Here is a 17,500-nt window from a genome sequence, read left to right as displayed (position 1 = left end):
TTTTTCAGCTCGTATATATAAAAAAAAAAAAAAAAATACATTCTACTTACCCTTCATCCATTTTGCAGATTCGAAATACTGTTTTCCATCCCATTTGCCCGACATCCATTCCTGAACAATTCCAGACATAACAACTTATCGAGGGAACCAACCGTTAGAGCACCAAAAGAATTACGAGAACTGTGAAGAATTCCATTGCAGCCGTCTTTTGAAGTGAGAATACAGACGATTTTTTTAATGCGTATACTTATAATTAAAAAATTGCATGAGAATAAATATTTTCTGTTCGTATTCACATTAAAAAAAGAAAGAAGAAAATAACTTTTAATTATAAGCTTAAATTTCTTTATTTAATAAATTTTAATTATAATAAAGAACAAAAATAAAATCTTTAATCGATATTTTTTTAATATTTTTAATTTAACATTTTTCATAATTTAATTGTAGTTTAAGTACAACTCAACCATTGCAAAAAGTAGTAAACAAAACAGCAGTACGGTAGCTATAAGAGGGATCCGATGGGTTGCAATATTGGCGACAATCGGCTGGTGCACACTAATTTTCACTTAGGCCCAAAGTGTTTCATAATCACTCCATTTGTCTAATGATTCTTCAGATGGTCTTCATAGACTATATGATGCCCGTCCTGTAATACACGACTTCTAAACGCAAACACAAACGCAATTCGAATTCTAATTTTTCTCAAAATTAGAAACGTAACAGCAGTTTCAAACTAAAACAAAAATGAAGAGTTGAGTTGATCCAGCTATATAGAGAGAGTTGAGTTGTTACAAAATATAATGTGAGTATCTCGTGTATAAGCAATAACTGTTTAACGTCACAGATGAATTCTTTTACAGTCCCTCTTACATCCTTGCATTCAGTGAGAGAATCAAGATTACTTTTAATTATAAGCTTAAATTTCTTTATTTAATAAATTTTTAATTAAAATAAAGAACAAAAATTAAAATCTTTAATCCACATTTTTTATTGTTTTAATTTAACATTTTTAATAGAATTCAGATGGATTTTTAATGCGTATATTTATAATTAAAAAATTGCATAAGAATAAATATTTTCTGTTCGTATTGACATTAAAAAGAAAATAACTTTCAATTATATGCTTAATTTTCTTCATTTAATAAACTTTTAATTATAATAAAGAACAAAATTAAAATCTTTAATCAATAATTTTTTAATATTTTGTATTTAACATTTCTCATAATGTAAATGTAGTTTATGTACAACTCAACCATTGCAAGAAGTAGTAAACAAAACAGCAGTACGGTTGCTAGAAGAGGGATCCGATGGGTTGCAATATCGGCGACAAACAGCTGGTGCACACTAATTTTCACTCAGGCCTATTCATACACATTATAAATTCAATATATTCATACACATTATAAATTCAATATATTCATACACATTATGAACTCAATATATTCATACACATTATGAACTCAATATATTCATACACATTATGAACTCAATATATTCATACACATTATGAACTCAATATATTCATACACATTATGAACTCAATATATTCATACACATTATGAATTCAATATATTCATACACATTATGAATTCAATATATTCATACACATTATGAATTCAATATATTCATACACATTATGAATTCAATATATTCATACACATTATGAATTCAATATATTCATACACATTATGAATTCAATATATTCATACACATTATAAATTCAATATATTCATACACATTATAAATTCAATATATTCATATTAAAAGAAAGCCATTTAACTCGCCCTCGAATGACTCACCGACTCAGTTTTTAATGAGTAGTGTGAAAGCTTCCGTTATTTTTAATTCAAATAATATTTTAAACTACAAAAAATCTGTCGATTTAAATGATTACTGTCTAATATCATTCCAATACCCTAAAAGACACCATTTTTATTAAACTGAGCGAAACTCGTAGCGTAAATAGTTTTATTTCAAAAATATATTTAAAAAATTTTTTTAAGAACTTACCTTTTACTTTTGAGTAGTAATCGAAAGAATTTTTAAACAAATTGAAATAATTTTTAAAAAGTTCATTTCTAAATAATTAATGATTTAACAAATATTATCCTTAGATAATATTTCTGCCCAAAAAACTTCTGTATCCTTTTCCAAAACATCAACATTGATCTGTCTGTAATTTTAAATCATTATCAAGCAATCTACACAGAACCAAATTTTCTATAATTTAAACTAATGAATTTGAACAATAATCATTTTTGTATTATTACTCAGAAATATTTTTTTTTGTCACACTCTGAACAGAATAATAACGAGAAAACAGCGCACACCTTTGATTAGTTCTTTTATAAGTTTCTTGAACATTTGCATATCCACCATCCAATCCAATTGGCTGGAATCGATCTTCTGCATAATAAGCTAATCAACTTCTTCCAATTGTCACCAACATTTCGAAAACAACGAGAACCGCGATGGCAAGGTGGATTTAAGATTAAAAAAGCCTGCGACAAGCCCATTTTTGCTTGGGAAATGGATGCATATTAATCTTATGAGAATTGAATTGTGGATGTTTGGAGTTGTGAGTGCCATTTCAGACGTCATCTTCATAAACTAACCATGATTCAAAATGGCGATTTCCTTTTCAAAACAAAGCACATGCACTTTCAAAATGAAAAAAAAAAATTAATGTAATTAAACTACTCGAATCCCAGATTTCTAGAAGGTAATGTCATACGTAAACCAGTTTACCAACAGAACGGCATGTGGACAAATTTTCCTGAATTTATTATGACAAGTTTATTTACAAAGAGAGTTGGAAATTAAAAAAAAAACAAAAAACACCTCTAATAGTGACAGCACAGCCGGCTAGATAGCCCTTTGGGGTGACGGAACTGACATACAATAACCGCATCGAGATTAGGATCCCCGTGACGTTCGAAAGAAGATTGAATATTAGTTTGTGGTCATTGAAACACACATTTACTGATCATCTGTTTTTTAGGAAAATGAGAAAATTAGGAAATCAACACGGACTGAAGAAATATATTATTTTAGTTTCTTTTATCAAAAATGTTTTTAAAAAACATAAAAGATTATTTAAAACATAATAAAAAATCGATTTTTACTTTCTCATACAAAAAGAAAATTCAAAGAGAAATTATTTTAATCATCGAAAATTCGAACTTTGCATCGTTTCGAAGGTTTAGATTCTTTGACTTCGAAAAATACATTTTTGAAATTTGTCTGTTGTCCAATAGCATATAGAGTGTGATAACTTAAAAATATAATGAACTATAATCATGGAATTTGGTACATAACGTTCTTATACACGTTATTTCCAAATGAAACGTGTATCAAATTTTGGATGAAATGAGTTAGCGGGTCGTTTGTTCATTCGTCCGTACATTTTCATCTGAACACTATATATCAAAAATGCAAATAGTTATGGGAATGAAATAAAACAAAATAGAATTATCTATATATCTCTATATAAATAAATCTGCATCAGATTTCAATCCAATTCGTCAAACGTTTGACCATCTCCTGCCACGTTTATTTTTCGTGTGTGTGAATATGGTAATTCGAAATGTAAGTGACTCAGAAAAATGAAATCTGGTGGTTGGTGTTTTCAACCGTATTGTGAATGAAATTATTTGAATTTGACAATATACTGGCTTAGTAAGGAATATAGATTCTGTATATATTTTCATGCTTTTTGGCAATTTTTTTATAGAAAGTTACAATCTGATTTTATTTCCTTCGATATTTTATGGATTATGTTAATCACTGTAGCCAATTAAAATATTAAATTTATTAAGAAATAAGTCCAACATGCTGATAAATTGTATTTTCAATTCTTTATTTTTTATCAATATGTTTCAATATTACTGACATTCGTGATGAATGCACAGTTTTTGTAGCTGAACTCTAATGCTTAAACTTCGCCATCAAATGGATCGCTGAACAAAATAGTGTAATCTCAGACTATCTTATTTGTATCGATTCTCTATCATCCTTGGATTCTCTAAAGTGTATTTCTTCGTCTAACAACATAATCGTTGAAATCCAAAATCAAATTAAAAGTCTGAAAGATAAAAATATCTCAATAGTTTTTGCATTTGTTCGTGGACACACGGGCATTTATGGAAATGAGCGGACTGATTGGCTTTCAAAAGCTGCCACTAAGCGCAAAATCGACATTGACGTTAATATTCCTAAATCCTTTTACAAGAAGATTACGAGAGAAAAAATGGTGGAGTCTTGGAATCAAGAATATCTCATTTCAAATAAAGGGAGTTTAACAAAGAAATTTTTTCCATCCATTAATAAGAGACTATCATGCCATCATTTTTATACTAATTACAAAATAACCCAATTTCTAACTGGTCATGGTAACTTTAAAAGTTATTTGTACAAATTTAATTTGTTTCCGTCATCTTCCTGCGATTGTAATATTGGTGGGGAGGAAAATGTTGAACATGTGCTCCTTCTATGTTCCAAGTTTGTCAAAGAAAGACAGATCCTAAGACTGGCTCTCAAGCATATGAATATAAATTGGCCTACAGAGTTTCACCAACTTATTTCCACTAGAAGTGCTTTTCAAAATTTCTGTAAATTTATTGTTGACATCTGTAATCCTTCATAACTGTTAAATTTTCTTCTTTTTGTTTCGTTATGTGTTATATACTTACTTCTGTAAGCCCCGTGTGATACTTTGTGGTGCACGGGGGGTTTATAAATGTTCAATAATAATAATAAAAAAATATTACTGACATGATACTGAGTTTGCTAACATAATAAAATTTAAATGCGCCACAGCCGTTTGATGTTGTAATAAGCAACTAATAAAGAACAAGGAAGTGAAATGATAGCACCAAGTGAGACAAAATGAAAGTAGATAGTGGTTAATGTTTTAATTTTCTGACAGTTATAATTTTCATGCAATTTTGACCAGACTTTATTAAGTAGTTTCAAGATCACTAATGGTAGAGCCGGTGTAAGGCTAATAAACTAGCCCTATTCGATATTTTTTTATTATTTCAGTATGGAATTAAAAAAAATCATTATTGAGGGAAAAATGAATATCGCGTGCGACAATTAATTGAAACATATTGCAAGTGAATCAGGTGATTTTAAGATTGCCAGTACAAGTATTTTCTATATATTTCCGGACCCTATTTGCCTTCAACTTTTGGCTAATTAAAATAATTTCTTCTTCGTCATCTCTGTCATTAGTCCAAAAGGAGCGGAACCATGTTGAGTTTTATCGAATCTGATCTGGTAATTTCTCATCTTTCGAGCAAATAAAAAAAGTGCGATATTTCACTTTCTAGTATTTCAATAAGATATTCTAAGTATGATATTCCACTTTCAAGTATTTCAATAAGATATTCTAAGTATGATATTCCACTTTCAAGTATTTCAATAAGATATTCTAAGTATGATATTCCACTTTCAAGTATTTCAATAAGATATTCTAAGTATGATATTCCACTTTCAAGTATTTCAATAAGATATTCTAAGTATGATATTCCACTTTCAAGTATTTCAATAAGATATTCTAAGTATGATATTCCACTTTCAAGTATTTCAATAAGATATTCTAAGTATGATATTCAATGTATGATTTCTAATAATGAGTTTATTATTTTAATAATAGCATAAAACATATTTGCATTAACTGTTGCTATTAGTGAAAATTAGAATTCTGAAGTTTGAATTTAATTTAATTATATTAACTTTCCATTTGAGATTAATACTACGACTATTTTAGGGCAGATTCTTGTCATTTTTAGTCCTAATCAGAAGAGGAGAGCGATGCCTCTGTTACGGCTGTCTTCTCCAAGCTTCCGCATCACATCATTGAGAGAGCGTTTGGCCCAAAATATGGTCCATATAAAATGACGAATCTTTAGTGGAATCGGGCCCTCAGAAGGTGATATCTTACCCTTAGGTCACCGTAACTCGTTGTAAAGTCCATTTTTTTTTTTATTTACTTGTCTAAACGAATATTTAAATGCTGAAAATATTGTCTGAAATGCTTATTTTTCTGTTAAAACGATATTTTTTTTAAATCAGAAATTTATTTAGCAATAAAATTCATAAACTTTTATTAAAATTAATTATTTTCTTATCTGCAGTTTCTTTAAAGTCAATTTCTAATACATTATTTTCGATGAGTAACATATGAATTCTTAAGAAATGCGATGGATTGGAGGATGACGTTTATCTTGTTTCGCATAATTATTCAGAGGATTAATAGAAGTAAATATCAAAGATGCTTCAGAATCATTAAAATTTCGATTTTTATTCCTCGAAACTATTTTTTGAAACACTTTCTTCTGTTGCATTTTAAAACACTCTTAAAAAGAATAAATAAATTAGTTAGAGAGAAGGAAGGAGAATTCGAATTTCCTAAAATAAACCGATAATTCGATGGGGGAAATGAAAATGCCGCTGATGTATAAGAACACTTTAACGCTTCTTTGCCATTATGGATAAAGAAATTGTCAGTAAGCTGTTTCCTCAGTTTGTATCTGGATTCGAACAGTCATGGGTTGGTCTGGAATTCAGTGTGTATGCCAGACGATCTTTATTGGAACTTCTTCCAAGGCGCTTTTCTTACTATGGATGGTATTGCAGTTTTTTTTTTCAATTCTCAACTCCACAACAATGGCCATATTTCCATTGGGATTTGGGATCTTTTCGATCTCGGACATTTAAGATCATTTATGCTTTTATTCCGTTCTGAAGTTTTTTTATTATTTGGATCCATTTCTTTAGGTGTTATTTGTATGTTGTAATATTTAAAGACGTACACGATTTTGTATTTATTATACTTAGAAATTGATATGACGGATCGTTAAAATTAATATATTATTAAAAGATTGAACCTAAAATGGAAAATTTCGATTTCCTCACTAAATGCGAGATAACGAATGATGTTCTTTTTTCACCTTCTTTTAAAAGACGAAATGAAAGACTTGGAAACCAAATAGTTGTGAAATTCTTGGACAGGCTGTTCAAACGTAAATCGTTATTAGTTTGACTTCTTTTATGTGTTTGATTACTCAACAAAGAGACAAAATATAAGGAAGGAATTCAAAGTTATGAATCTGAAAAGTCATTCTTTTAAATGGTGTTGCTATAACGCTTAGTTTAAAGCGAATAAATATTGAATGTAGAAGCGATTCTTTAGAAGTCAGGTAAGACGAAGAAGAGAATGAATGAAATGGCATCAAATGTCGCGAAAGAAATGATAAAGGAATGACTCTCTCGTAAATACTTTTGCATACCGTTTTGAAACAACACGAGGTTTCATTTGAGAAGGTTTTGTAATTTACAAAGAAAGTGTATTTTGTAACTTTATAATGTATAATTATTAAAATTTAAAATAAATTTAAGTTCAAGTTTGACTGAAATGATAAATTATCTTAATTGAATCTCATATTTTGTAGAAAATCTCTCTGAATCGGGTTTTTTTTATTACTTTCTCGCACGCAAAGTATACAAAAAATGTTTTGTAATGGTTGAAGATTTGAAAATTGAAAATATCCCCTCTTCACACGTCCCTGAATCCGAGAAACACGTTTATAGAATTTTGCATATCTGAGAACACGACAACTCGAAAACGTTTTGCTCTTGGCTGAAAAAAATTCTATCAAATCTTGCATTCTATCAAATTTTGAGAAAAGTCCATTCACATGAAGCCTGTCTGTCTGGCTCTCTGAATACAAATGAACATGATGATTATAAAACTTGAGACGGATAAAATTTGGTGCACAGCCTTGACATCTAAAGAATAGATCCATATCAAATTTTGAGTCTCCAAGGCCTTATCAAAAGGTTGAACGTCTATCGGACTGTACTTTTTCATGCATATCAACACTATAACTTAAAAACTCAAGGATTTAAACAACTGAAATTTGGCTCTCAGCTAAAAAGTTTGATTAACGTATCTGCTTTTATCAAATTTTAAAACAAGTATGTCAAACTATCTGTCAAATGCACAAAACGACTGTCTTCTGAAATCTAAGCGAAATAAATAAGAAAAGTAATTTCTCAGATAAATGAATTTTGATATGTGATCTTGTTACTAAAATTATAATTCCATGTCAATTTTTGGTTTCAATGGGTTGGAAAAAAGCCTCCCAAATGCCCATTGGGTTTTCTTGACGATATTACGAAACAAAAACCTCTCATGGGCGGGACAATGAAAATAAAAATCTGTGGCATTTATGGCCTCATCCAAGGTCCATATTATTATGCAGGAGAACATTTTCACTCTCAACGGTTTAAATTTAAATGTAAAGGCGTAAATATTTAACCTGATTAGTTTCAAAGCATTTTTATGTGTTCATTGTACTTACGCTTCAAAATATAGTTCAATAGAAAGACTTTTTTTTCCGCGCTGAATTTTCGTTTTTTTAATCATATTTTCAAATTAATTTTTTGGTTACTTGTTTCAATTGAGGCTTTCAACAGAAAAGAAATTAAATAATTTCATTAAATTTATTAAAGCTGATGGGTGTTGCGAAATTAATACATTTAATTTAGGGTTAAATATATAGGAAATATATTTACTCCTAATATTTATAGCTAAATTAATACATTTAATGAGCGTAAGATTCTTATTAGGTCTAAGATCCTTCATACCACTTACGAAACTTCAAACGTGATTGAAATCTGGTTGTAAATGTACGATGCTAAGCATACGGATGATCTCCGCGCTTGTGCAAGACATCGAGGGTTAAAATTTCAATTAAACTTATACATATTTTGACGTGGAATTTTATTTTAGGAAGTATGAAAATTAGCTCAATTCGCTAACTGTATGGACAATAAAAATAATGATAAAAAAATTATGAATTAAAAGGTTATTCTTCGGCTTCCAGACTCGAACTTACGACCAGCAAAAAGTATAGGAAATAAAAATGTCATTCTATCATCAGGTCATGCAACCCTCGAACAACACAGCAGTCTAATATTCTAATAAAAATTAATCGTTTCAAATGTGATGAGAATCTGGCTCTAAATGCCCAATGTTAGGCCTACGGATGATCTTTGCGCAAAAATAATGCAATATATATATATATATATATATATATATATATATACTGAATAAAAAAACGAAATTTTTCGTCTTCTTACAATCTCGAACTTAAAACGACCAAAAAGAAGCCGAAAGCAACATGGTATTCTATACACAGCACCACGCAGCCCATGAATAAGGCAGAAGTCTGTGATTCTTAATACCATTTACCAATTTTTTAATTTGATGAAAAACTGGTTCTAAGCACACAATGCTAGTAAAACGTTTGATCTCTGCGCATGTGCAAGACATCTAGGGATAAAATTTCAAATAAATTTACAGATATTTTGACATCAAATTTTATTTTAGGAAATATGAAAACCGTTCGAATTCGTTGTAGCTATAGAATAAGTATGCAGGACAAAAAAATGAATTAAAAATTAAACAATTCGTTGGCTTCCAGATTCGAACTTAAGATCACCAAAAACGAGCGGAAGACTGCAGGTCATTCTATCCGAAAGGCCATGTACCCTCGAATAACGCAGCAGTGTAAGATTCTTAATATCATTAACCAAGTTTTAAATGAGATGAAAATCTGCTTCTAAGCGCACGGATGATCTATGCGCATATACAAGATATCGACGCTGAAAATTTATAGATATTTTAACGTCCAATATTATTTTTGAAATTATGAAAATTAGCTGAATTCGTAGTAACTATAGAATAAGCATGGAGAAAAAAAAAATGAATACATAAAATTTTTATTTTTCGTCGGATTTCAGACTCGAACTTATGAGCACCAAAATGGATCCGAAAGCAACATGTCATTTAATCCATCAGATAACTCATCGTCCGAACGATGCAGCAGTCTGACATCTAAGCTCATGTGCAAGACGTGAGAACTAAAAATTTCAATTAAATTTATTAATATTTTGTCATCAAATTTTATTTTAGGACGAATGAAAATTGGTCGATTTTGCAGTAACTATACAAAAAGTATGCAGAAAAATAAAAGATTATTCATTAACTCCAGATTCGAACATAAGACCATGAAAAAGCAGCGGATGAAAATCATGTCATTCTATCCACCAATCCACGCTTCCCTCGAACTAAACCGCAGTCTAAGATTCTTAATAAAATTAAACAGGTTTCAAATGTGACGGAAATCTGGCTCTAAATACACAATGCTAAGCATAAGGATGATCTCTTCGCATGTTCAAGACATCGGCACTTAAAATTTCAATTAAATTTAATAATTATATATTGCCATCAAATTTTATTTTATGAAGTATGGAAATTCGTCGAATTCATAGTAACTATAGAATGTGTATGGAGAAAAATAATAAAATTAAATAAAAATAAAGAATGGAAAAAACAAAATTATTCGTCGGCTGCCAGACTCGAATTCAAGACCATCAAAAAGTAGTGAAAATCGACATGTCATTCTATCCACCAGGTCACACGTCACTCGAACAACACAGCAGTCTAATATTCAATCAAATTTCAAACGTAATGGAAAATTGGATCAAAATGCAGAATACTAAGAATACGAATGATCTCTGCGCATGTGCAAGACATCTAGGGATAAAATTTTAATTAAATTGATAGATGTTTTGATGTCAAATTTTATTTTAGAAAGTATGAAAATTGGTCGAATTCATAGTAACTCTATATTATGTATGGAGGAAAAAAAATAATGAAAACTTAAAACTCTGGCTGCCAGACTCCAAATTAAGAACTAGTAGAAACCGAAATGTCATTTTATCCATCAGGTCACATCACTCGAGCAATGCAACAAACTAAGATTCTTAACACCATTAATCAAATTTCAAATGTGATGGAAATTTGACTATAAATACACATTGCTAAGCATACGAATGATCTCTGCGCAAGTGCAAGACATCTAGGGATAAAATTTTAATTAAATTGATAGATGTTTTGATGTCAAATTTTATTTTAGAAAGTATGAAAATTGGTCGAATTCATAGTAACTCTATATTATGTATGGAGGAAAAAAAATAATGAAAACTTAAAACTCTGGCTGCCAGACTCCAAATTAAGAACTAGTAGAAACCGAAATGTCAGTTTATCCATCAGGTCACATCACACGAGCAATGCAACAAACTAAGATTCTTAACACCATTAATCAAATTTCAAATGGGATGGAAATTTGACTATAAATACACATTGCTAAGCATACGGATGATCTCTGCGCGTGTGCAAGACATCTAGGGATAAAATTTTAATTAAATTGATAGATGTTTTGATGTCAAATTTTATTTTAGAAAGTATGAAAATTGGTCGAATTCATAGTAACTCTATATTATGTATGGAGGAAAAAAAAATAATGAAAACTTAAAACTCTGGCTGCCAGACTCCAAATTAAGAACTAGTAGAAACCGAAATGTCAGTTTATCCATCAGGTCACATCACACGAGCAATGCAACAAACTAAGATTCTTAACACCATTAATCAAATTTCAAATGGGATGGAAATTTGACTATAAATACACATTGCTAAGCATACGAATGATCTCTGCGCATGTGCAAGACATCGAGGGTTGAAATTTCAATTAAATTTACAGATATTTTTATGTCAAATTTTATTTTAAGATTTATGAAAATTAGTCGAATTCATAGTAACTCTATATTATGTATGGAGGAAAAAAAATAATGAAAAATTAAAACTCTGGCTGCCAGACTCCAAATTAAGAACTAGTAGAAACCGAAATGTCATTTTATCCATCAGGTCACATCACTCGAGCAATGCAACAAACTAAGATTCTTAACACCATTAATCAAATTTCAAATGTGATGGAAATTTGACTATAAATACACATTGCTAAGCATACGGATGATCTCTGCGCAAGTGCAAGACATCTAGGGATAAAATTTTAATTAAATTGATAGATGTTTTGATGTCAAATTTTATTTTAGAAAGTATGAAAATTGGTCGAATTCATAGTAACTCTATATTATGTATGGAGGAAAAAAAATAATGAAAACTTAAAACTCTGGCTGCCAGACTCCAAATTAAGAACTAGTAGAAACCGAAATGTCAGTTTATCCATCAGGTCACATCACACGAGCAATGCAACAAACTAAGATTCTTAACACCATTAATCAAATTTCAAATGGGATGGAAATTTGACTATAAATACACATTGCTAAGCATACGGATGATCTCTGCGCGTGTGCAAGACATCTAGGGATAAAATTTTAATTAAATTGATAGATGTTTTGATGTCAAATTTTATTTTAGAAAGTATGAAAATTGGTCGAATTCATAGTAACTCTATATTATGTATGGAGGAAAAAAAAATAATGAAAACTTAAAACTCTGGCTGCCAGACTCCAAATTAAGAACTAGTAGAAACCGAAATGTCAGTTTATCCATCAGGTCACATCACACGAGCAATGCAACAAACTAAGATTCTTAACACCATTAATCAAATTTCAAATGGGATGGAAATTTGACTATAAATACACATTGCTAAGCATACGAATGATCTCTGCGCATGTGCAAGACATCGAGGGTTGAAATTTCAATTAAATTTACAGATATTTTTATGTCAAATTTTATTTTAAGATTTATGAAAATTAGTCGAATTCATAGTAACTCTATATTATGTATGGAGGAAAAAAAATAATGAAAAATTAAAACTCTGGCTGCCAGACTCCAAATTAAGAACTAGTAGAAACCGAAATGTCATTTTATCCATCAGGTCACATCACTCGAGCAATGCAACAAACTAAGATTCTTAACACCATTAATCAAATTTCAAATGTGATGGAAATTTGACTATAAATACACATTGCTAAGCATACGGATGATCTCTGCGCAAGTGCAAGACATCTAGGGATAAAATTTTAATTAAATTGATAGATGTTTTGATGTCAAATTTTATTTTAGAAAGTATGAAAATTGGTCGAATTCATAGTAACTCTATATTATGTATGGAGGAAAAAAAATAATGAAAACTTAAAACTCTGGCTGCCAGACTCCAAATTAAGAACTAGTAGAAACCGAAATGTCATTTTATCCATCAGGTCACATCACTCGAGCAATGCAACAAACTAAGATTCTTAACACCATTAATCAAATTTCAAATGTGATGGAAATTTGACTATAAATACACATTGCTAAGCATACGGATGATCTCTGCGCAAGTGCAAGACATCTAGGGATAAAATTTTAATTAAATTGATAGATGTTTTGATGTCAAATTTTATTTTAGAAAGTATGAAAATTGGTCGAATTCATAGTAACTCTATATTATGTATGGAGGAAAAAAAATAATGAAAACTTAAAACTCTGGCTGCCAGACTCCAAATTAAGAACTAGTAGAAACCGAAATGTCAGTTTATCCATCAGGTCACATCACACGAGCAATGCAACAAACTAAGATTCTTAACACCATTAATCAAATTTCAAATGGGATGGAAATTTGACTATAAATACACATTGCTAAGCATACGGATGATCTCTGCGCGTGTGCAAGACATCTAGGGATAAAATTTTAATTAAATTGATAGATGTTTTGATGTCAAATTTTATTTTAGAAAGTATGAAAATTGGTCGAATTCATAGTAACTCTATATTATGTATGGAGGAAAAAAAAATAATGAAAACTTAAAACTCTGGCTGCCAGACTCCAAATTAAGAACTAGTAGAAACCGAAATGTCATTTTATCCATCAGGTCACATCACTCGAGCAATGCAACAAACTAAGATTCTTAACACCATTAATCAAATTTCAAATGTGATGGAAATTCGACTATAAATACACATTGCTAAGCATACGGATGATCTCTGCGCATGTGCAAGACATCGAGGGTTGAAATTTCAATTAAATTTACAGATATTTTTATGTCAAATTTTATTTTAAGATTTATGAAAATTAGTCGAATTCATAGTAACTCTATATTATGTATGGAGGAAAAAAAATAATGAAAAATTAAAACTCTGGCTGCCAGACTCCAAATTAAGAACTAGTAGAAACCGAAATGTCATTTTATCCATCAGGTCACATCACTCGAGCAATGCAACAAACTAAGATTCTTAACACCATTAATCAAATTTCAAATGTGATGGAAATTTGACTATAAATACACATTGCTAAGCATACGGATGATCTCTGCGCAAGTGCAAGACATCTAGGGATAAAATTTTAATTAAATTGATAGATGTTTTGATGTCAAATTTTATTTTAGAAAGTATGAAAATTGGTCGAATTCATAGTAACTCTATATTATGTATGGAGGAAAAAAAATAATGAAAACTTAAAACTCTGGCTGCCAGACTCCAAATTAAGAACTAGTAGAAACCGAAATGTCAGTTTATCCATCAGGTCACATCACACGAGCAATGCAACAAACTAAGATTCTTAACACCATTAATCAAATTTCAAATGGGATGGAAATTTGACTATAAATACACATTGCTAAGCATACGGATGATCTCTGCGCGTGTGCAAGACATCTAGGGATAAAATTTTAATTAAATTGATAGATGTTTTGATGTCAAATTTTATTTTAGAAAGTATGAAAATTGGTCGAATTCATAGTAACTCTATATTATGTATGGAGGAAAAAAAAATAATGAAAACTTAAAACTCTGGCTGCCAGACTCCAAATTAAGAACTAGTAGAAACCGAAATGTCATTTTATCCATCAGGTCACATCACTCGAGCAATGCAACAAACTAAGATTCTTAACACCATTAATCAAATTTCAAATGTGATGGAAATTCGACTATAAATACACATTGCTAAGCATACGGATGATCTCTGCGCATGTGCAAGACATCGAGGGTTGAAATTTCAATTAAATTTACAGATATTTTTATGTCAAATTTTATTTTAAGATTTATGAAAATTAGTCGAATTCATAGTAACTCTATATTATGTATGGAGGAAAAAAAATAATGAAAAATTAAAACTCTGGCTGCCAGACTCCAAATTAAGAACTAGTAGAAACCGAAATGTCATTTTATCCATCAGGTCACATCACTCGAGCAATGCAACAAACTAAGATTCTTAATACCATTAATCAAATTTCAAATGTGATGGAAATTTGACTATAAATACACATTGCTAAGCATACGGATGATCTCTGCGCATGTGCAAGACATCGAGGGTTGAAATTTCAATTAAATTTACAGATATTTTTATGTCAAATTTTATTTTAAGATTAATGAAAATTAGTCGAATTCATAGTAACTCTATATTATGTATGGAGGAAAAAAAATAATGAAAAATTAAAACTCTGGCTGCCAGACTCCAAATTAAGAACTAGTAGAAACCGAAATGTCATTTTATCCATCAGGTCACATCACTCGAGCAATGCAACAAACTAAGATTCTTAACACCATTAATCAAATTTCAAATGTGATGGAAATTTGACTATAAATACACATTGCTAAGCATACGGATGATCTCTGCGCATGTGCAAGACATCGAGGGTTGAAATTTCAATTAAATTTACAGATATTTTTATGTCAAATTTTATTTTAAGATTAATGAAAATTAGTCGAATTCATAGTAACTCTATATTATGTATAGAGGAAAAAAAATAATGAAAAATTAAAACTCTGGCTGCCAGACTCCAAATTAAGAACTAGTAGAAACCGAAATGTCATTTTATCCATCAGGTCACATCACTCGAGCAATGCAACAAACTAAGATTCTTAATACCATTAATCAAATTTCAAATGTGATGGAAATTTGACTATAAATACACATTGCTAAGCATACGGATGATCTCTGCGCACGTGCAAGACATCGAGGGATAAAATTTCAATTAAATTTACAGATATTTTTATGTCAAATTTTATTTTAAGATTAATGAAAATTAGTCGAATTCATAGTAACTCTATATTATGTATGGAGGAAAAAAAATAATGAAAAATTAAAACTCTCCCTGCCAGACTCCAAATTAAGAACTAGTAGAAACCGAAATGTCATTTTATCCATCAGGTCACATCACTCGAGCAATGCAACAAACTAAGATTCTTAACACCATTAATCAAATTTCAAATGGGATGGAAATTTGACTATAAATACACATTGCTAAGCATACGGATGATCTCTGCGCATGTGCAAGACATCGAGGGATAAAATTTTAATTAAATTGATAGATGTTTTGATGTCAAATTTTATTTTAGAAAGTATGAAAATTGGTCGAATTCATAGTAACTCTATATTATGTATGGAGGAAAAAAAATAATGAAAAATTAAAACTCTGGCTGCCAGACTCCAAATTAAGAACTAGTAGAAACCGAAATGTCATTTTATCCATCAGGTCACATCACTCGAGCAAAGCAACAAACTAAGATTCTTAACACCATTAATCAAATTTCAAATGGGATGGAAATTTGACTATAAATACACATTGCTAAGCATACGGATGATCTCTGCGCATGTGCAAGACATCGAGGGATAAAATTTTAATTAAATTGATAGATGTTTTGATGTCAAATTTTATTTTAGGAAGTATGAAAATTGATCGATTCTGCAGTAACTATAGATTAAGTATGCAGAAAAAAAATTGATAAAAAATATTATTCATCAAATCCAGACCCGAACATAAGACCGACAAATTTAGCGGATATCGACATGTCATTTTATCCACCAGCCCACGCTTCCGACACAGCAGCTTAAGATTCTTAATACCATTAAACCGATTTCAAATGTGATGGAAATCTGGTTCTAAATACACAATGCTAACCGTACGGATGATCTTCGCTATGTGCAAGACATCCAGAGAAAAATTTCTATTAAATTTACAGATATTTTGAAGCCAAATTTTATTCTAGGAAGTATAAAAATTGGTCGAATTCGTAGTAACTATGGAATAAGTCTGGAGAATAATAAAAAATAAAAATAATAAAAAAATTAAATTGTTCGTCGGCTTTCAGGTTCGAACTTAAGACCACCAAAAAAGCTGATGAAAGCATCAAGTTATTTTATCCACTACTTTCGCATCCCATGACGAATACAGCAGTTTAAGATTCTTAATACCATTCACCAAGTTTCAAGTGCGACGGAAATATGGTTCTCAATGCAGAATGCTGAGCATACGCGTGAACTTTGCGCATGTGCAAGATATCGACACTAAAAATTTTGATCTATTTCAACAGTCTCATAATCTGGCTTAAATAGCTCTTCAAGATTTGTTTCTAGTTTCACTTTCTTATTTATTTTTTTTTACTAATTTTTCGTTTTTAAGTTGTATATCATATTCATTAAATATTTTCTGTAATTTAGATCTATTTTTAGGGTTTTTTTTAGCAAATTGCTTTAATAGCTTTTAAAATTAGATTTAAATAACTCTCCAAACTTTTCTTCTGTTTTAATCTTCTTTTGTTTTAAAAACGCTACTATTTTTATGAAATCTTAATCCGAATGAATCAAATACCTTTTTAATTTTATTTTGTTTTTCAGGTTTCTTAAATTTATTCAAAATATCA

Source organism: Argiope bruennichi, chromosome 8 (genome assembly GCF_947563725.1).
Source record: "Argiope bruennichi chromosome 8, qqArgBrue1.1, whole genome shotgun sequence".
In the NCBI taxonomy this organism is placed as follows: domain Eukaryota; kingdom Metazoa; phylum Arthropoda; class Arachnida; order Araneae; family Araneidae; genus Argiope; species Argiope bruennichi.
Note: the sequence above shows the minus strand (reverse complement) of the source record.